Source organism: Miniopterus natalensis, chromosome 6 (assembly GCF_054644295.1).
Source record: "Miniopterus natalensis isolate mMinNat1 chromosome 6, mMinNat1.hap1, whole genome shotgun sequence".
Lineage (NCBI taxonomy): Eukaryota > Metazoa > Chordata > Mammalia > Chiroptera > Miniopteridae > Miniopterus > Miniopterus natalensis.
In genome coordinates, this window is record NC_142086.1 from 64264980 (window position 1) to 64286834 (window position 21855).

Consider the following 21855-nt stretch of genomic DNA (forward strand, 5'->3'; position numbering starts at 1 on the left):
TGAACCATGTGTTTTTAAAGCACATTCATTGCCTGTCTTAACATGATCATATGAAATGTTTATGTACCTGTCTGGTGTGTCCCTCTGTTTTCTAAATAAAGGAGCAACTTCATTTTGAAATAAAGGACACAGGAACCTCAACTTTGCATTTCTGTGGACTTCCCCTGTCAGCTCGGCTTACCACCTTTGTGGGGCCACACAGACCCAGCACAGAGGGCCTTTGTGTATAGTCTCGGCCACATATCTTCATACAGCCACTGGCAGAGGCCTCCAAGGAGTCCCTTTCTTTTTCCAACTGAACACAAAGGTTTTACCTTACAGTAAACAGAGAAGACTTAACATCAGAGCAATACCAAGGCAGTGATGCTACAAAAGTGGCTCAAAGATTTGCATAATTAAATTCTATTGTCTTGGACTGAACTCAAAACTAGTATTGTTTTTTTTAAAGGTCAATAAAGGAAGGGCATGTTTCATTACCTGAAAGTTACATTCACAAAATGTGTTTCATCTGAGCTCTTCTGCTGGTTTATCTGGGAAGCTTGGAGAAGACCAAGTGAAAGGAGTAGAAATTATACACAGCCCTGTTTCTGTATAACATTCCCAACCATCTCCAACCATCTATCGTTTGCCTCTTTCGTGTTCTCCAACAAGCAAGAAGGAGGGGAACAAATCATTATATCCCTCCTTTCTCTCTCCCCAACAGCTCCGGGAGATTTGGGACAAAAACAGGCAGGTAAAAAATGGTTCATTTGTAAGCCATGAATCATAACCTTGCTCACTTCCCCAACCTCAACCATTATTACAAACAACTAAGGTGAAGTTTTGGCATCTGCCCTGTCTCTCTATTTGGAATTTGTGGGTTTGTTGGGGGAGGGGAGTAGATATGGACAGGTGGGATGACAAAGATATGATTTTTCCACAATCCTACATATTCTACACTTAAAAGTGACAGAGAAGGTAATGACAGCAACTTGGAATGGAAATGCTGCAGGAATCTACAGAATTAGGAAATAATTGTCCCCACTAGACTTGCATTTCTATTTTTAATAAAAGTCAATAGGGGGGAGGAGAAAAGAACTAGGCTGATGTGTTTAAATGCATCAATTAAATAGGAAAGACAGTGAAACTTAAACAAAAAAACTTAGATGTGAATGTTAGGAATTCTACTTGAAGGGAGGTAAATGGCAAACCTTGAAATGAAGCCAGAGCTCTAAAACAGCATGGCAAGGCAGAAACGGACTACTGTGGCTTAAACCAATGTATTTAAGTCAGAATGGCTTTTAGGTTCCTTCAGTTTTTAAAAATCCCATTTTTAAGTCTAAGCAATGAATTTTCTTCTTTGTGGTAGGAATAAAATATGAAGATGTGAAGATACTATGTGAGAATTTTCATAAAGTAAGCTTTCAGAATGGGGGCTCAGGTAACTTGTCCAGAGTTTTGGACCGGAGCAATCTGCTTGGCACGTGGGCTGCTTTCATCACTGTGTTGTATGGCATGCTTCCTAATGAGAACCATCAGCCCACTCTTTTCAAAAAGTGGGTTATCATATAGGCAAGTGCCTGTAGAAGATTTTTTCTGGCTGCATAGCCCTATCTATGAAATGGCGTTTAATTATTTGACAATGGTTAAGTAGCCAGAACATGTGTGACTCACCTCCACTGTTCTTCAGTGTTGTTTTCCAACAAAGTCCCCAAATCCCTGTGGTAAACAAAACTGTCCTGTGTTAAAAAACAAACAAACAACACACCTCTTTCGGAAGCATTTATCCCCTACAGCTATTTAAATATTTAGTAGCTACTCTGTGAGCATGTTACAAGCAGGAGGTCCCACTCCTCCACCCCCAAATGTAACGAGTGGCTTGGTTCTACAAGAAGGGCTCACTCTCAGTAATGTACATTCAGCAGAAGCCTGCACAATACTCCAGAGAGCCCTGTTCAGGGTAACCCCCTGAGTTGCTGCTGTGCACCTCTGGCAGCATCGATGCCACTTTCCATGCTCTAAAGTATTCAAAAATACCCTTGGAACAGAAATGACTATGAGTGCTGACGTGGGCTGGCTGGTGAAGAAACTCAAACATCAGTGATGCATTCTGGGGTGTAACTCAAAAAAAATATGTCTGGCATAAGCAAAACCTGTACATCAGCGTAGGACAGGGGGAAAACAACCTTGAGCAATCTAGCTTAGCTGTTTGACTGCAAGGCCCACGTATAAGTATCTACAAGTGGACCAAAATTATGAAAGGTTAAATTATTAGTTGTATACACACACACACATCCTACTAGTACCACCAGGTGATTGAAAATGAGTGAAGGCACAAAATGTTTGTCTCAAAAACAAAACTAACTAAGCTCTAAAAATTTTTGAAATTATTCTAGAACTGTTTACATGCAATAATATTTACATACATGCACAAACTAAATGATTATTATAAAAGGCTTTTAGCTAAGAAAAAGATGTTGGCTAATCATTGTCTTGTAAAGGTTGCTCCTTTTAAAAGAATTTTTTCTAAAAATAACCTGTAATACCAGTAAACAAATCAGTGCAGTTTTACCATACACACTGAGTTTGTTCTATGTTTGCTTCTATTCCAAGGCATGCCTCTGTGCCTCAACTCTCTTCCTCACTGCTGTCTCCCTATATCCTAGCTATTTCTTTCCCTCTCAGTAACTAAATATTATATAGATAACCATAAAAAAACACAAAAGATGGCAGTATCAATCTCTTCCTAGTATCTAGGCGTCCCACTGAGTGTGTGGTTGTAAATATTTAACAACAAATGGTTCTCCAGGGAAAAAAGGGGGAAAAGGGAGTAATTATGTTCTGGATTATAGAGTTTGCCAATTTCCTTGGTATAAATATTCCCACCATAGCTAATATCAACCCAACATAACATTGCTGAACATGGACTTGGAAAGACATGTGCAGCAAAACACTGCTATAAGGCTTTTCCGCCATATAGATAAAACAGACCTAAAAAAAAACAAAAAAAAAACTCAAGAGCATAAATAGCAACATGGAGTAAAATAACCAGGAAGTGAGACGATTTAAGTATTTACTCCTTTGTTATTAAATATAATTTAAATTTCAAGCTTGGATACTTTAATGTTTAAAATGGCTACGTTTAGCAACCAGCTCACAAACTGTCTGCAAATTGGAAAATCAGCTCTTACGAGATGGTATGTCATCTCCAGCATTCCACTGACATGGATGGTCCTGCTCAGTTCCATTGCATCGTACTGGGCAAAGGTGCAGCAGAATGGTAGGAAAATAGCAACACCTTCCATGGATTCCATAACTTCAAAATAGCAGCAATCAAAGAGTAAAAGAAAAGAACTAATCTGGTAGAGTCCTTTTTAAAGATCGGTAGGAGAGTAGAAGGGGCCTGCTGGGCTCACAGGAGCAAATCATGCTAGGATGTGGCAATATATATCTAATATTGACCACTTATCAGTTATACTTTTTTCTAGTTATTTCCACTGACTATACAATTTGAAAAAATATATAACTTGAGAAATAAGGTTAAATAGTGCATTATGTAAGATTTATGAGTAAATCCAATATGAGTGGCCAATAAATACAGTCCATATAAGAGAAAAGACCTATGCCACAGCATTAAAACAGGTAGTAGGCCAAAATCCTGCCCATGTTGAGAAATTTAAGATAAGCATGCCACTAGAATATGACCACTTTTTCAGAAAAGTGTAAGTCAAAGTGATCTCTTTGAAAATTTAAAAGAACTACAGTGAAAAGAGCTCATAGGCTGTGGAATGAGTGAAACCTATATGCAGTTGCTTCCACTAACTAGTCGTGTGATCTCAGCAAAAGTAAAGGCAATCAGTATTTACTCATCATGTGCCAGACACTAGACTACATAATGAAAACACAATGGTGAAAAAGACATTCACAACCACAGCCTTCATAGAATGTATATTCTAGGGTGCAAATAATGTAACATTTGAGAGCCTTGGTCTCCTGACCTATAAAATGGGCTAATCACTATTCCAACCTTGCAGGGATATTAGGATAATTAAAATGAGACAATGCAAAAACAGCACAAAGGGCACTCTCCTTTCTGTCACTATCTAAATGTACTCCTCCCTTTTGTTGAAAAGTAAATGACACCAATGACTGTAATTCTTTTATCTTCTCTGAGAAAGATCTAAAGAGAAACAGAGATAAATGGACTCCAATTCCACACCGTTTGAATGGGTACATAAAAAAATGACTGCTGGGACGACCAAAAGTTCTTACAGGTTCTGATTCTTTAGCCATCACCTTAGGTGGTCATAATTATTTTTAAAAGAAAAACAAACACAGAAGACCTATGGATCTGGATTCCAGAATGTCTAGAACAAGCAGACCATGACAAGAGCACATTGCATTCTTCAAGTGAATTACTTCTGACTGTAATCATAAGAACCATTTCAATGGGGAGAGATCAAACAATTCAACATACTATATACGTTCTCAAACAATAGAAGAAGAGCTAACCCTCATTCATTCATTCATTTCAAGAAGTCATTCAACAAAACTTCAGAGGGTCTGCTCTGTGACATCATCAGTTGAAGCACTAGAAATATAGCAGTGATCAAAATACAATGGAAAAAGGCAAAGATTCACAAGCTCAGCAACAAGATTATAATCTTCATAATTCAGAATGAAATGGGTAGCTTTGAAATGCTGACCTTTCCCCCCAAAGTCGATGCAAACAGACTCTGATCTAGATTAATAAATCTAGGATGAAATATCTGAAAAAAACTTCACAGACATGCTTACTCTGAAATGCACATACTTTAAATCCCTTGATTCCATGCAACTTGAACAGTCTGAAATGTGCCTAGAATCCCTTGTCCCTAGCAAGATGCAGTATATCTTAGTTTGCTGAAATGAATTAAATAGTTTCCTAAAGTGTCAATATATTACTATAAGTCAGAGCACTTCAGGCATCCAGTCTCGAACTCCCACAGTGCCCATTCACCTAGGAAACTGAAATAGCCTTAAAAGAATAAAGACAAGCACATCTTAAAAGAACGGAATGGAACAATCTCCCCTGATAACCAAGTTCTAGTACATATTTATGTTGGAATATTCCTAGATTTCTTAATATGATTCATGAAGATTATAGCAAAATTCAGGACAGTGAACACCCACGTCATATAAAAAAAAAATTCTGGCAGTTTCTTTTTTGTACTTACCACCACCACTTGTAAACATTGTTTTCTAATGTGGGCATCTTTATGAGACAATTTATAAAATGAAATTTTACTTGTAGGAAACAATAAAAATTTATAAAACTTTAGAATTGGAGTTCAGTGTACTGAAAAACAAAGGCTCATTTCCATTCTGCAGAGTAAGCAGTATGAAAATTCAATCTAATGTAAGTTTATAAGATACTGCAATTGTGAAGGTAGAATAACAAACTGCAATCTGATCTAAAACATATTCAATTATAAACACAAAACAAAAATGTAAAGCAATTCAACAATCCTACTTAGATTTCCAGTATCAATGAAAGAACCTGCTTGCTTCCTCGAAATCCTCCTCCTCCACAAAATTCACTGAAACACAGAATTCGCTTCTAGGTAAGCTTTTCTTGTAGCCTGAAGTGTGCATTGTGGTTTGCTCAATGATGTGATTCGGGGTCAAGGTCAAAAAACAAGACGCATGATGGTTCTAGCACAGAGCTTCATTATAGCTCATTCCATAGCTAATCACATCCTACTTCCTTTTATATATAATTTCAGTCCCCTGAAGGAACAAATGCTAACAATCAATGCAAAGAAAAAAACACATAAAATTGCATTATGACCCCTGCACCCAAAAAAAACAGGTAATAACAAGCACCAGTAAGGATATGAAGAAACTGAAAAAGCTCATACATTGTCAGTGGGAATGTAAAATGGTGTGACCACTTTAGAAAGTTCCTCAAAAAGTTAGAGAGTTACCATATGACCCAGCAATTCCACTCCTAGTTATATATCCAAGGGGAATAAAAATGTATGTCTACACAAAAACTTGTACACAGATGCTTCTAGGGGCATTATTAACAGTAACTAAAAAGTGGAAACAACTCAACTGTCCATCAGTTGATGAATGAATTAGTAAAATACGGTATATTTATATGATGGAATATTATCCGGCAATAAATATAAAATACTGATATATGCAACAAAATAAACGAACTTTAAAAATTATGCTATGCTAAATGAAAAAGCCATTCACAAAAGAGCACATACTTACTATATGATTCCATTTTTAGGAAATGTCCAGAATAAGCAACTCTAGAGTTGGAAAGATTCGTGGTTGCCTAAGGGTGGGGATGTGGGGGGTTTTAGGGCAGACTGTTAATGGGTAAAGGACTTTTTCAAGCGATGAAAGTGTTCCAAAACTGGCTGCAGTGACAGTTGCACAATTGTGCAGTTTAAATAGGTGAATTGTAAGATTCACGAATTAAGCATCAATAAAACTATTACAAAAATTACATTATAGGTGATCCCTGCCATAAATAATATATAACAGTCCTCTAAAATTCTGAGGCCTGGGTAAACATGTGCACGTATCAAGCAAACTTCCAAGCTTGTGAGATATCTGACTAGTCATAAACCTCAATGCTGCACGAATGACTTTGTTTCCAATTCTTGGTAAAGCGATCAACAGGTTTTGATTTTATACATCAGGTACTGGGGCAATAATCCATGGCACCCTGCAGGATGCACTAAGTCCTATATGTATGCAAAGCAGTTTCTTTTATAAGTGACCCATAACTTCTTTTCTGAAGCCATTTTCCAGGACTCTCCATGAGAGGAAAATCTGAAACTCACTAAATTCATTAACCAGAAGGCTTCCTTGTGCTTTCTTGACTACATGTGTAGATTTTTTTCCAGACCTCACTGGAAAATAACAGGATTGGAAAAGCAATCAGTTAGTTCACATTCCACCCCACCAATATCCAAGAGCCTGCCCAAATGCAGACATGAAAGTAAAACACTGCCAATGTCCTTCGATCCTGTTTCTAATGAGAGTTCTACGTAACAGTTAAAAATGAACACAATTATAGAAATATTTTACCAAGAATAATCATTGACAAATATAAGAATAAGACTTCTCTGAAGGGCTTTCTAAAACTAAAAATCAAAATCACTCCTGGCTCCTTTTTATTTTAGTGACCTTATTTTCTTTGCATCCTTTTCGTACTTTTTAAAAATTTATCTTAATATACAGTATGCATATTTGTAAGGTGCCAGCAATCCTTCAGGTAGTAAGTTGGGATAAACACCAAAATCCAAAGGTGAAAATAGGAATTTCTTCCATTGTTCTGGATACATTTTCAGGGGGCCACCTTATATAATAGAGCCAATGTAAATGTTTAGTAAGTTTATTATTTTTGGCTTCTTTATTTTAGAAACCTCATTAAAAAAAAAACACCACCAAAGCCAACATTGTAAAAGTTGAATTTTCATCTTTACAGACAATGAACATAACCTAAAATACAGAGTTATACAGATTTCTCTATTAATCTTGCTAAACTATTGGACATTGCCTCCCTAGTCCATCAAAATGACATTTCTGATTTATAGCTGGTCTTTTCATTTCTCTGTTCCATGATAACTCTGAAAGGAGCAGACTGATACTAGTCAGAAGGCTGTTTCAATGTCTTTAATTTTTAGCAGCTCTTCCATAAGATTTAATATGACTTCTTAGAGTTGGGGTCTAAACCTCAGAAGATGGTAACATAAACCACAAGGACCAAGTATAGGCTGGTGGCCATAAAGAAGAACAAAGCCATGGAGAAGAAACCTGTGGAAATGCAAGGTCAAGCCCTGGGGGGCAGATCCGCCCAGGCAAGTGGGAAGCCAAATCCACAACGGACAAGGTCCAGGGAGCATAGCCAAACTTCATTCTAACTCCAGGCAAAGGCTATGAACAGAGGGCCCCGTTCAAAGAAGCTGGAAAGGAGCATCCTTTTGTGTACTGTGTATAGTACTTCCTAGCAGTTATACCCATTGCTGCCCACAGATCAATGGAACAGAAACAGAGGGCTCAGAAATAGACACACACATATATATACACCCAAATGATTTTTAACAAAGGTGCAAAAGCAATACAATGGAAAAAAATAGTCCTTCAACAAATGATACTAGAGCAATTAGACACTGATAGGCAAACAAGAAGAGGAGGAGGAGCTGCTGCTTAGTGATGAGCTCAAACTCTAACAAGGATGAGGAGAGTATGGCTCCCTCACAACCTGATGGCAGGGATGTAAAATGGTATACAGCCGCTCTGGGAAAGTTTGGCAGTTTCTTATAAAATTAAGTATGCAATTATAATACAACATAGCACTGTACCCCTTCGCATTTATCGCAGGAAAATGTGTACACAAAAACCTGTACATATATGTTCATAGCAGTTTTATTTGTAATTGCAAAAAAACTAGAACCAGATGTCCTTCAATAGATGAACTCTGATTCATCTTATCATGGAATATTACTCAGCAATAAAAAGGAACTTTTGGTACATATACCTTGGCTGGATCTCAAATAAATAAAAAAAAAAGCCAATCTCAAAAATTATATACTATAAGATTTCATTTATAGGATATTGTTTAAGTAACAAAATCATAGAGATGGAGAACAGTTTAGTGGTTGCTAAAGATTAGGAATGGTGGGAGAATAAGGGGTGGCTTTAATGGGATATCGCCTTTGGGCGACAGAACAGTTCTTGATTGTGTTAGTGACCACACAAATCTACACACATTCAAACAAATGAGTACATGTAAAGGCGAAACGTCAATAAACTGTGGATTGTACCAAGTTACATACTTATAACTTATATATATAACTTATATACTTATAACATTTTACAATAAATTTGTAAATGTGACTTTTATTATTTGTAGACAAAATTAGGTTTACATTTAAGAGCATTTTAGAACAACAGCCATGCCACCATGTAGATTAGAATACTGAAGACAAATAAACTTTCTATAGTCCATAATCTGATGAAACATACCTCAAAAGGTTAAACAAACATTCTACAATGGAAAGCCATTTGACCTGAAATTTGATGTGGTCCATTTCCACATCAAGATCAAACATTAATTAGCTGCTTTTTAACCAAATAAATTCCAGTTGCTTTGGAGAATGAGATCTGAAAAAGAATTCAAATGTCAGCAACGTCCACTTTTCACTACAGATCCCTTCCACAGTAAGGCTTTCCAGGTTTGATCAGCAAACAATACAAAGAAGACTTCAAGATCTTGGCTAGCAGTGTGACACCCTCAGGCCTCCTCCTTCCCTCTTGCAGTATAGCGGAAATTCCTGTGCCCGTCCCTTGTTGGCAGCCTCTTAAGGCCCACCTGCTATAAGCCTCCGCCTTCAGGCAATGATTTTGCACTCAACCCTGAACACTTCCTCCTACCTTCCTCCAACACCAGGATGGACTGCCACTTGGCAGCTGCCACTTGGAGTGGGTGGCTAATGGTGGAAACAATAGAGACTCTTAACCAGACTGGGTCAAATTATATTTGAGGAAGAAAAGGAGAAAAGTCAAGACACCAAACAAATGATGGCTTAAGTTCTTTTACTCAAAACAATTGTATTAGTTTATGCAATTGATGGCAGAACATATGAAATTAATAAAGACTTTTTTTTAAAGAAGCAAAAAGACTTGGTAATGTGGCTTTGCAAGGACTCTGAAGTTTCATTTAAACAAAGAGTATCCTGAAAATTTGTAATGCAGAAATTATCTCATTACCATCACACAAAAGAATGATCCCTCCCACTGCCTTGGCTTCCTACTCACAGTTGTATTTGAAGAATAGTTTTACTATGAACATTTGGTAAAAAGGAGTCTCTGGTTTTTTTTTTTTCCAGTATGAGTTTGGCGGGGGGCATATCTTTATATATATATAGCACCTCTGCCACTGAAACAGAATTAACAGATAGAAGTGTTTCTTCCCATTTAATCCTTCACAGTGTAAACCCAGCCTACAACAATGGCAACAAAACACCATAAATGACTTGAGTAACTTTCAAATTTCATCCAGGCATGGCCTATAAAAATCAAAGTCTCTTTAAAGGAAATCAGATGACTTGACTGAGAATGTAAGAGGACCTATTACACATTTACTATCCCATCTTCTCCATTCCATTTGTGTCTTGCTTGCTTTCCCTGAGAAATCATTTGCTATGAGCGAAGACTTCTGTTTACTGGCCTGAGGTAGTAATTTGGGGAGTAACAGAAGAAAGTGGCTTGCAGGCCAATGTAAATGATTTCCAAAATCTGTAAGTTCAAGTCCACCTACAAATGAGGCTATAGTCCACCTTAAGGGCTATACAGGAAAGCCAACACTGAACCAGGAATGAGGTCCATATAACTAGACCTAAATCTGCCTCGGTTTTGCTCCAGAATCGAGGATAAACACTTGAAAGGAAGAGCCATCAGTACTTTTTTAAGCATGGTTATTTTTAAGTTTGGTTTAAATTACAGAAACTGGGTATGGAAAATTATCGAGAGAACTCAGTCAAAGATGATCCTCAAACACCCATTTAAGGCAATAGAGAGAATGTGGAGGCCTGCAGCCACAGACACTGGAAAAACTTTCTCGGTTTTCAATTTTCTTGGTCCCTTAAGGTCCTGTGAGTCCCTCTCATTTAGGATTCTGCTTTGGAGATGACTGAGCAGTTTAGTCCCTCATTTTCTTTACTGCTGCAGCATTGCTAAGTGATGGCTGGGTAGCTTCTGGCAAATGTGTAACCATTATTCGGTGTATCATTTATTTATATAATTCACTTGAATTTGTTTGAAGGCAGAGAGACCAGGGGGAGGCTTTTTCAATAACTAACTGAGAAATTATGAAGGCTCAAAAGCAAAAGACAAGTAAAAGGACTTTTATTCTAAGGCACTTTGAAAAAGTCATTATATGACCTAACAAACTGACCTACCTGAGAGGCAAAACTTCCTTGCCTATAAAATAAGACTGGAGGATAACATCAGTGGTTTTTCAACGTATGTACCCAAGGTGTGCAAGGTGGTCAGGGGGAAAGTTTGAAGGGCCACTACAAGAAGAAAGGTGAGCATGTATGCCAAGGTTCCCAGTCAGCCTCACCTACACCTGCTTGCCACAGTGGACTTCCATGTAAGACTGACTGAAAAAAAGTCTACAATAATTTTTAAAGATAGATGAATCCCCTGAAGTCAGAAATGAAGTCCTAGCTCACTCTAAAATTCCATGACAGCTAGACTTTTTTGGCACTATTAGGAGGTAACAAGGAGTTGTACTTGGGCCTTTTCAAATAAGCAAATTCCAAGTACCAAGCAGTGGTTGAAACATAGCCAATATTAAGCATCAAATTCAGTGCTGACACCACTGAGGGGAAACCCATCCAACATGATTGCTCCTGAATAGTTTCTCACAGTTCTTTCTCCAGTTCTTATGAAGCCGAGAGATCTTGTTCCACCAAGACACACACTCCAGTTCTGTTTTGTTTGTTCGTTTGTTTTTTAAATGCCTACCTGCAGGAGATGACTGGGAGCTCTTCCTCCCACCAACCTCTGCAAGAGTGTGGCCCGTGCAGCCCACGGAAGCATCCACTCAGATGTCTGCGGCAGACTGGGTCTCACCCCAGAAGCAACTCCTGCTGATAAGAAACCCTTCCTGTGGCCAAACAAATCACTGATTCCTGCAGCATTCTTCACTCCTGTTTTTCTTTCTCCTCCTCCCTTCCTATAAAAAAGGTGTCTTTTAAGTGTATCTAGAAGGAAACCTGAACAGCGAGGCGCTTTCCCCTTAATTTGTTCCGTGCCCGCTGGTGATTCATGCCCTCCCGCTCCTTCCTCAGTGCACTGAGGCGGCTCTGTTCTGCTCAGTTGTGGGAGGCCACGTCAGCAGGAAACAGCACTGGCTGCCAGGTCACATTCAAGACTGTCTGGAGCAAGTCAGCGTGCAGCACCCGCAGGACAGAGGCTGCTCTATGGCTTCTCCCCAGTGAAGGGAGCGCTCAGCCTGGAAAAAAGGCTGGCCTCTCAGCACCACAGCAATGCGACCCAGGCCTAGGGAAGACTCCAAATACCATGGGTTAGAGTTTCCCCATTTCTAAATGTTCCCAACTATTTCCAGCTATAGAGTTATTGGTTTCCCCTCTCCTTTTCTTAGAGGACTTACTGTACTGCATCCAAATTCATATTTGGAAAAGGTTGCCACAAGCCAAATCAAACTTCGCCGGGGCTTTCTGGCCCCTGGGTCCGAGAGAGAAAATTCTGCACACCCAACTGACCAATCTCAGCAGCCCCAACCCGTGTTGAGTCAGGGCGGAAAACCTGACCTAAGAGGCAGACACACAAAGGCAGTCACTACGGGTCTTTTCTAAACACACAGAGTAAAAACAGTAAACAAATAAGGCATGCCAGATAGCATCATGATACCTCACAGGATGGATTCATGTCAAGAATCACCCCACACACAGAGATAGGCTCGATAATAACAATACCATATTTAATATAGTAGGCTCGGTAAGTTCCAAAATAAATCCTGGTCATGTAAACCAACGTGATTAAGATTAACATGCTACAATAAAATAGTAGGGGTCCAATGCATGGGAATATCGAAGAGTTTCTTAATTTGCTGCACATTCAGACCGGGGAGCCTGTAAAAAGGGGAAATGTGATTTTTCTCAGGAACCTCCTAAGTTGACAACTTTCCCCTCCATTCTTGGAAGAAGGTTTTCTGAAATGGGAAGCCCAAAAGTCAAATCTTTCTCTCCCAAAATGCCAGGTTTCCTAAAGAAAGCATCTCTTCCCGTGGAGAATATGAGTAGAAGAAACAGGAGAGAAAGGAGGTGAAGACAGGGAGTGGTTCATACAAGAAGGAGGGTGTGTTAGTGAGGGACAGGCCCAGGATGGAGGACAGACAGAGTAACACAACATGAACACTGCAGCCACAGCAAAGGCAGTCTGCTCCTAACAGTTCTGAGAGGCAACTGAGTGACTGGGTAGGCAGAAGGCATTAACTGCCCCCAAGCACATGCAAACCCATATGTAAAAGGGACAATGTGCCCTCCAAGGAGGTATTAGGAGCAAACCAGGGAAGAAGAGCACGTAAAGCTGGGAGACCACATGTAGCTGTAGCATGAATTTTTTCATGAAGAAGAACTAAAGGCCAAAACAAAATCAAATGCTACAGGTACTTGATATTTAGTGATGTGAAAGGTACACCTTTCTATTTTCAACCATTCATAAAAATGAACACCAACAGCACATGTGATCTGAGTGGTCACTTCATCAAATCTGGTCTTCAGATAGGGATGGAGTATCCTTAAGTGGATTCTCACACCAACACCTCCTTACGGGGGGGAAAGAAAATATTAGATTCAGCTACCTATTAATTTACTGAAAACCAAACAAATATTCCAAGTTTAATTGGCTACCACAGGCTTTACATAACTCCATGAAGAAAAATACCCTGATGCCTGATAAACTACAATAAATCTTTAAAAGCATCTCTAAAAATTAAAACTACCTAATCTCATATACTGATTTTACATCTGGAATACATTTAAATTAGTTGTTATGCAAGGGAAGTATTTAGAGGCAGATGGTCTAGATCCAAAGGCAATATATTTCTTGGTTAACACTGTAGGCGCGCGCGCACACACACACACACACACACACACAGGTGAGAGAGAATGTTACGAAATCTAAATATTTTCCATAGAAGTGTTAGAAGCACATGATAAATTTGCTGAATTGGGTTATATTGTTTTTAATAAGATAATACTGCAACAACCAACACGGGATGAACAACAGAATAGCCTTGAAGTGTAGATTTAAACAGACAAAACAGAACAGACACAAGTGGCAACACTGGCAAACACACTCAAACACACTGTGTGTGTGTGTGTGCGTGTGTGTGTGTATGCATACATATACAAAAAATAGGCCTTTTGGTATAATGAGACAGAGACATTTGGTGAGAAACTAAAACTAACAAAGAGCATTACAAAATTATGACTTGCATATAAAATCCTCCAGAGGATATTTAGAAAGGATAATGTTTAAGCAAATTAGTCATATTTCCACAATTGTCATATTTCCACAACTGAGGAGTATATAGAAAAGCTATTCCAAATTTTACACATGCCCGCGCACACACGCATACACGCACACACACACACACACAAATGATTATGCAAACACAAATTAGGAAAACCCAAATTGATTTGTCAAGACCTAAGTAAATCTGAAAGGGAAACTGAAAACTAAATTAGAGTATTTCATTGATTCCACATAACTTTTTACCTTATTTTAACATCTGAGAAAGAAAAGCAGATTACAGTAGTTCAGGGCAAGTCAATTTAATGGATGGTGTTTTCTCTTTTGTAGAGGTATGTAAAATAATGACATATCTTAAAATCAATGGCATACCAAATTCAATAAAATGATAGCAAATAATCCTATGAAGCCAGCGCAAAAAGGACAACTCTGTGTGCTATTTTATAGACAAGAGACAAGCAACAAGGCAATCTCATCTTGTTCACGGGTAAGAGGTGGGCACTTGGGGAGAGTTAGGATCCTTCAGCTGAGGCAGTATACCTGGGATGACAAAGTATCACTTTTTACCTTTTTAGAACTTTTTCCATTCACAAATAACTCAATATCCTAAATATTAGATGCCATAAAAATAAAACCCACCAAATGCTTTATTGAATGCTATGTAAACAAAATACTTATGACTAGTCTATCTTTAAAAATATACCAGGTACCAATTACATCTAACTCTCTTGGAAGTAGGGATCCAAGCATTGCTTTTTTTAACCCCAAGTGATTCAGCTGTGCAGCGAAGGTTGACAACAAGTAATGTAAAGCACCTGGCATACAACATGTACACACACACACACACACACATCAAATAAACTAGCAATTATTAAAACAAGAAAAAAATACATACTGGGTAATTTTATTTGCTTTTTTGGTTACTATTTAAGATTAATTTATGCTAGTAAAATTTTAGAGTAATTAATGTTAAGCTAGTACCTAAAGAGTCCTAAATGATAATTTAACATCTCACTTTCAAATAGACAACCTAGATAATTAAGTTCTTGAAATGAGCCCACACTTGAACCTATTTAAGTAAAATTCTAGTCTTTTCATGAATTAAAGTGCAAGAGAAAAAAAAATTGAGAGATACGAAGAATTTTAGAAACAATCTGGTCCAACCCTCTTATTCTGAGGTGAGAAAAATGAGGCTCTGATCAATGAAACTGGATTGAATGAATCAAAAGCAAGTTAAATTGCTATCAGAAGACTCTTCTAAATGAAGCCAGTAAGTTTTGCCAGGCTTCTTCATTTAAAAGGGAAGAGGAAAATAACAATATAATCAACTGATTTTTACTGTATGCATGCAAGTTCAATGACCTTTGATGTGAACCTAAGTCAATTTTTTTGAAAAGCAAAAAACAGAGGGTCTGTGGAAGGTGTACAGTTAAAATTTGTATTGACAAAGGGGAACAGGTTTGAAATAAACTTAAAGAGGTCAGACTAGCAAAGCTATTGGCTATTATGCACTTCTTGTTGAGCCATTTCCTATGTCTCCTAAATACATTACCCAGAGCTACTTTTCAGCACTCTGGCTCAAATTCTAAAGAGTCTCATTTTCTCCAAAGTCTGTTTTGTGGTTAATTACTTGCCTTCTGACTACTCTGGGCATAGCCAAGAAATAGGTAGAATGCACCTGTTGTTCTTGAGTTCCATTTGAGATGGAGTCTGACATTCTATTCACCTCTGAGGAATGTTAATTGCTGATACCAGCATGACAGGTGCAATGAGGAGTATTAAAATGATCAATGAACTCAACTCACAGAACAGTGAAGGAAATCATCTAGAGACCATGAGAAAACTCAAGAGCTGTAACTTTAATTACTAATAATCGGTCTGGAATTCGACAATTTGACCCTTGAAATAGATTTTTAAGACAGGGCATAAAGTTCTAAATTTCTACAATGGTGCCCTGTCCACGGGAGGGGGGAAAAAAAAAGAATATGTATAATCCTGTTTCCCACGTTTCTATGGAGTCATTCACTACCCCCAACTGCCTGTCATGGACTGCTTCTCCTCTCTTCTGTGGGCAATGTTCCTCTGTTCCAGATCCTTGCTAGTGTAGAGGCCTATCTATTTTGAATTCCGAGCCACTTCCTTTCCCCTGGTTTTATGCTTCAGAGCTTTCTTGTTTCTTTAGGGAACCTTACACTGTGAAGCCAACTTCCAGATGGGCCCACTTACTTTTTATCCTTTCCCTTTGGCTTTTCTTTTACCATCACCCAGCCGAATGGGGAAGCAACGTACTTGCTTATAACTTGAATACAGAGTATGAAATTCTTTTATCTGCTCGGAATATTTCTCATATCTGCATGTATTCTAATTTAGTGACAACCTCCCCCCGCACAATACTACATATACTATTCATTAAACTTTAAAATATCCCTAGGATATCCTTGACAATCACATTTTTTCTCATTATGTGGGAATTGAGGCACAGAAGAGAAAAAGGAATTCCTGATAAAATGGAAGCTGAATTAGAAGATGCAAACTAAAAGACTGTACAAACAAATCTTTTGAAAGGGATAAAGAAAAAATTCTTTGAGCTTACAACTAAATAATTTAAACCATTATTCTTTATTTTCTGCAGATACGTGGATTTTTTTCCCTTTGTCCATTTTGTAACCACGCTTAATCCTGAGAGTTTTTTCTTTTAAGGGTACTACTTCTATAAGTCCCCTTTTCTTACAAGTGCCCCTCACCCCATCTCCTACTTCAGTTGTTCTTGGTCCCAGAACTAAGAACATCCATACACTTGGGAACTTCTTATAACTATAAATTCTCAGGCCCCACGCACCTCAGATCTGAATTAGAAAGGGGGGAGGGTGAGGACAGCAATCTGTGTTTTAACAAGCCCTCGATGGATTCTGATCCATGCTAAAGTTATCGGTAACTGTCAGCGTCTGACACCTGGATGTCAGACCCTTGATTCAGGCATTCTGTGGGGACCACCTGCAAGCACCAAGGTGTTTCCTAGGCACCTACACCATTCAAGGTACCAGGCAAGATCTACGAAGGAAACAAAGAGGGAAGCAATAGTCCCAGCCCAATTCTTTCATAAAGTCAAGTGAAAACAGGGCTAAAAGCAGCTTCAGCAAGCAGCAAGTTGTAACATGGCTATTTTCTCATCCCACTTCTTTAAGTCCATCTGCTCACACAGTCTTACCTGTTCTAATCAACTTTGAATGTTATTAGTTTACAATAGGTGAGCTACTGTGTTGACATCTAAATAAAGGTAAAATAAATCTGTACTTTGCTGAAAGAAGTAAACTCAAATTTGTTTGATGACCCCCATTTATTGCTGATGGAAGTTTGTAAGAAAAACTGAAGAGCAATTTTAATTAATAGGTTCAATAAAGACAATCACCACAAAGAGTTTACTTAATAAGTTTATGAATAGGAGATAAAAGATCCTTAAGCACTTGGCAAATCTTCCCAAAGAAGACTAAGCTGGATGAACAGACACGAGTATGCAGGCGGCCTGTGCCGTGTGATGTACCGGGGAAAGCATACCTCGAGAGTTTCTGAAGCTACCTGAGGGTTAGGTTAACCAGAGATTCTCAGTCTCCACTGCATATTAGAATTGCCTGTGAAGCTTTGCAAAACTAATTGCCTTACCCCCTACACTCTGACAATTCCCTTTGGTTCAGAAAATCTGACAATTCCCTGCAATTAGCCTCGAGGTCAACTTGCGCACTTTTTTTAAAGTTCCCCAGATAATTCTGATGTGCACGAGTTATAAGCTACTATGTTATTACAACCAGCTTTAAAATTCTGAGATGTTAGAGATGTTCTTTACCTTAAGCAAATGATGCAAGAACTATGCTGTTCAAAATGCAAATACTTAACCCACAGAATAAGAACTGTCTTGATCAGTTACCTAAATTAATCTCAGATCTTGACATGTAATTTACAGGATAACACACCAAGCTTTTGCTGTATTTTATTAAGATTTTGTGACTATTTCCTGCTTACACTCAAAGGCAATGTAAGTATAAAGGTTGGATTATACTGTCCACAAAGATTGCTTTTCCTCAATAGGAGGAGACAAATTAGATTCTAGCTGTGCCAAAGCGCTCATTTTGTCCACACTGTCAATATCCTGGTACAACAGGCACTGAAAATTGACACTGTTGTATCTAGCATAATACTTGCTAACTCTAGGTAAAAAAAAAAAAAAAAAAAAAATCCACCCAATCCTGGATTACCAAAATAATCCTACCCTGGACAATTTTTAAGATTTGGCACTTCAAGAACAAGCAAACAGAGTTTAATCTGACATTTCCACGAGAGAAATGTATACGTGTTTATAGCCACTTTCATGGAAACTGTACAACAAAGCAACAAAATATATTCTAATCATTCCTCTAACAGAGGATAACATTTTCACTTAAAAAACACTAAGAATAATGCTTACATTTTTATCTTATGTATCCACTCCTATAACCAACGACTTTTCCTCCCTGATGGTATGCCTTTTTGTCAGTTTAGAATAAAAATTATAGCTAATAATTAGAAAAATTTTAAATTAGGTGGAAATTCCTGTGCCAGAAAGATATACAAAACTGTGTTAATTCTGGCTCTACACTGCAATATATAAAGTGTCCATAAAGGGGTTACATTTAAACTATGGAATGCTTCCATTTTAACCCAGACACAAAAAGACGTGAAGACTTGAAAAAAGTCAACTTTTCTCTCCAAATTGCAAAAGCAGCATGAGGGGGATGTTAGAAAAAGGAATTACATCCAACCACAGAAGAAATGTAGGTACATTCAAAGGACCCCAAACCATAAAGTCATAAAAGAAAGTCACTTATGCAGGCAGTGCTGAGGCCAATTCTCTCCATAAAGCAGGTCCTCAAATAAAGACATTTCATTTAACATCGTTCTGTTATAACACTGATGAAATGCCATAGGAACTTAATTCTTGCAACTTAACTATGCTTATATCAACTAGCTTATGGTAAAAGTGGTTTTGTTACAGGACCTTTTGCTGCAGTTCCTAGAACCTATCCCTGACATTAGGTGAGGACTCACTGTATTTAGATAGGTCCAGAGGAAGGAGTGTTACAACATACACCCCTTTCGTCCAACTGTCTTCAAATCCTGAAAAATAGTGTGCAAGCCCTAGCTGGTTTGCTCAGGGGTTAGACTGTCGGTCCGCAGACTGAAGAGTCCCGGATTCGATTCTGACCAAGGGCACATACCTCGGCTGTAGGCCTGATCCCTTGCCTCAGTCAGGGAGCATGTGGGAGGCAAAACCAATCAATGTGTCTCTCTCACATCAATATATCCCCCTCTCTTCCTCCCTACCCCTCTTTCCACTCTCTCTGAAAAACAATGGGAAAAATGTCCTCGGGTGAGGATTAAAAAAAAAATAGTGGGCAAAACACCTCCCAAGTCACTGAAAACTCCCTTAGAGTAGCAATCCTCACTTTGATGAGCAGGGGGGAAAAAAATCTTTTTTTTAAACTTTGCCTTTTTTATCCTTTTTTGTTAATCTTAATGCTTGTCCAATTAGGACCAAGTGAGCACAAAATGTTTATTCACTATGGTTTGCACTGTAGGACAAATACATTTCTGAAAGACCAGATTCCACTTATTTGAAGGATGTATACAACAATTTCTCTAGTGCCCATCACTCACTCTCTCTCTTCAGTGTGTGTCCCAATGGTCAGCAAGCCTCGGCCATCTTCCTAAACCTCTCTGATTTCTGTTCCCACTTCCACGTCCCATCACCACTGCCCTTACCATGCCTTCTTCGCCTCCACCCACCCCCCCCCAGGGCCTATCTCACCACCTCACCCTTTCGAGCAACCCTGCTGATGAAGAAAGAGAAAACTTATTCTAGCAACTCCACTTACCTCAGTAACCAGGCTCCTTTACAATTTGAAGTGTACTCTATCTATTCCTGGGTCTGGCAATTCACTGAAACTACTGCTACAGATAAAATGCTATGACTTTTCACTTACAAAAACATTAAAATATTACTGAGTAATCAAAGTTAAAATATTTGCTAATCATACAAAAGGTAAATACAAAGCTGGGTTGTCTTTTACTGTTAAGTAGCCTTAAAAATATTTCCCAAGGTGTTCCCAGACTACTCATCACAAAAGAAAAAGTTAACAAAAGAATGAATATAATCATCATCCTCTCATGCTTTTTACAGGTAAGAGGAGCTAACGCATATATTGGACTTCTTCAGAATTACTATGTTTTTAGAAATAGACTCATGCATGGATTGTCTTAATTTGAGGAACTGAGAGTAAAAATAACCAAATTTAACTACTTAAGCACAGTTATATTATCTTAATTGAGGAACTGAGAGTAAAAAATAACCAAATTTAACTACTTAAGCAGTTACAAACAAACAAAAAAACCTCTGTGAATTAAGGAAGAAAAATTTCCCATCATTTTGACATGAATTTTTAGCAGTATATTAGGAAATTACTTTCCCTTATTCTGAACACCTAGTAAGTGCTGGATAGGCATTGGGATAAAGATCACTAAGATTTGACCCCTACCCTTTGAAGGACCCTTTACAGTCTTCTTTAAAAACCCTTCTAACACAAAATTTTCAAGTTCTAAGTGTAAAAACAAGGGTAAGGTACACAGAAAGAATAAAGGAAGAAGGAAAAGACTACAAGCTGTGAAATAAAATGTGGCAGGCAACTGAGGTAACGTGACATTGTTAGCTCTTCTGAATTACCTGGCATGCAAACAAAGATCTATGACATTTAAGGAACTCCAAGCAGTGGTACCTTCAGAAATGACATTTTAATCATTGTTTAACAAACCTGAGAAGCAAAAGGCTACAGGAGCTAAATTCCCATTGCATAATTTTTAAATGTATTATTTTTCAAGTATTATGACTAAATGTGAAGACAAATCCTAACCAATACCTCAAGTTCACACAGGCTTTCCTGAAACACTTTAAAAGGACAAGTAACAAAAATGAAGAGTAGTTAAATATCTAGCCATAAGGGCTGGGAGTCTAATAATGGTTTTTATTTACTGGACCCTTTCAATGACTCAGACGCTGTTCTAAGTGCTTTCTATACAATGTCATTTAATCCTCATAGCAGTCCTTCAAGACCTATGTTGTTATTCCAATTCTACCGATAAGAAAACTGAGGTGTAGAGAAGTAAAGTAATTTTATAATACACAACTAATATGCAGGGAATTTCTAAACCACGCAATCTGACTCCAAAATGCACAACGATCTTACCAATATGCCTTACACCCTCCACTTCAGTACTGCTTAAGAGCAGGCTGCATTTAATAGAGATTAAAATTATGGAATGTAATTGAAATTTAATTGTAAAAGGCAAGGCCTAGAGAAGAGAAAGCATACCCAGAGGCACTCCTCTGGCCTAACTATGGCTGCTCAGGCACAGTGTGAGAGTTTGCTTATTACCCAAAAGAAAAGCAATAAATAAAGCTTCAACTACAAAATAACTTACTTTAAATGCATAGAACAGTGGGCCCATTGTTTTATCCACAATGCTATATCTGAACAATATATACACTCCCATAAACCTTCATCTGAAATGTCTGAACTGTTGCCATCACCATCAACCCCATGACAGTAAGCCTATTGTAAATAGGCAATGAAGTGAAGGCTAGAACGTCAACTCATTTCCACAAGTCCATAACGAAGTCATTGCCCATAAGTGATCATGACATCTCTTTAGAATAAAAATAATCATCAAAAGCTGTGTACATTACAAGATGGTGGTGATGATGATGACGACACTTACAAT

The 21855-nt window shown here is 38.1% G+C and overlaps 1 protein-coding gene across 5 annotated transcripts in view; it reads right to left on the minus strand.

Moving 5' to 3' along the window:
- The window catches only part of FNDC3B (fibronectin type III domain containing 3B), a 294875-nt gene that overhangs the window by 175624 nt on the left and 97396 nt on the right, over positions 1-21855 (minus strand). Inside the window, exon 1 of one of the 5 annotated variants that reach the window (XM_016208248.2) lies at positions 478-1508. The exons of the other annotated variants lie outside the window; for them this stretch is intronic. The gene's annotated coding sequence lies outside the window, so the exon portion shown is untranslated. Of the gene's footprint in view, positions 1-477; positions 1509-21855 lie in introns of those variants that run through there. 5 annotated transcript variants of the gene reach the window in all.